The sequence below is a fragment of the Meriones unguiculatus genome (genome assembly GCF_030254825.1).
Source record: "Meriones unguiculatus strain TT.TT164.6M chromosome Y unlocalized genomic scaffold, Bangor_MerUng_6.1 ChrY_unordered_Scaffold_23, whole genome shotgun sequence".
Lineage (NCBI taxonomy): Eukaryota > Metazoa > Chordata > Mammalia > Rodentia > Muridae > Meriones > Meriones unguiculatus.
In genome coordinates, this window is record NW_026843709.1 from 7384136 (window position 1) to 7385035 (window position 900).

General features: G+C 34.6%; 1 non-coding gene across 1 annotated transcript; it reads right to left on the bottom strand.

Moving 5' to 3' along the window:
• Positions 1-286: 286 nt before the first annotated feature.
• On the bottom strand, positions 287-393 carry LOC132651637 (U6 spliceosomal RNA). The gene has a single exon (XR_009589222.1). It is a non-coding gene; the product is annotated as a U6 spliceosomal RNA (small nuclear RNA).
• Between the last annotated feature and the right edge of the window lie 507 nt (positions 394-900).

Below are 900 nucleotides of genomic sequence, written 5' to 3' on the forward strand. Positions count from 1 at the left end.
TTCTCAGACACAGTGTTCTCCTGGCACTGCCATCTTGGCCCCCTCTCCCAGGTTTTGTATTTTTATGCTGTTTCAAATTTCTTGGAGTGTCTGTGTCAGAAATTTTTTGGATATAACTTTTTCTTTGACAGATTCATCAATTTCTTCTATTGTATCTTCCACAACTGATATTCTTTTTTCCATCTTTTGTAGTCTATTGATTATGCTTACCTCTTTAGTTCCTGTTTTCTTCTGAGTTCTTTCTCTCCACAATTTCCTATATTTGTGTTTACTTTAATTTCCCTAAAAATGTATGAAACTCTTCATGAATTTTTCTGTCATCCTTGTGCAGGTGCCATGCTAATCTTCTCTGTATTGTTCCAATTTTACTATATGTGCTTCTGAATCCAGTGCCACATATTTTTTTTCATGTGGTTAATAAATCACATGTCCTTGACTTGTGAGTTTCACGTTATCACAGATTCAATTATTTGTTAAAGAATAGTTATGTCCTAGGTTAGTGAAATATTTTCTAAAAAATGCTCCCTGACCAAGGAAAACCTTTGAAAAAAAGTGTTTAATTGGGACATTGATTATATTTTTACAGTGACCATCCATGATGTCACATTGGCAAGCAATCATCTTGTTGTAGTCCTTCAACAAAACTGAGAGCTTTTCATACTGAACGACAAGTGGCAGAGAGAGGGAGACTGAAATAGACACAGAGAGGCACAGAGCTAGAGAGACATATTCAGAAATAGAGAGACTGAGTCCTCAGAAACAAAAGCATAAAGTGATAGAGACAGAAGGACAGCGACTCCATTCTGTTTAGTCACTTTCATTGGCATATCAACCTCAAAACACATTCTCCTATAGTATATATCCAAAAGGAATTACATTTTTAAAATATTTTTTTATTTT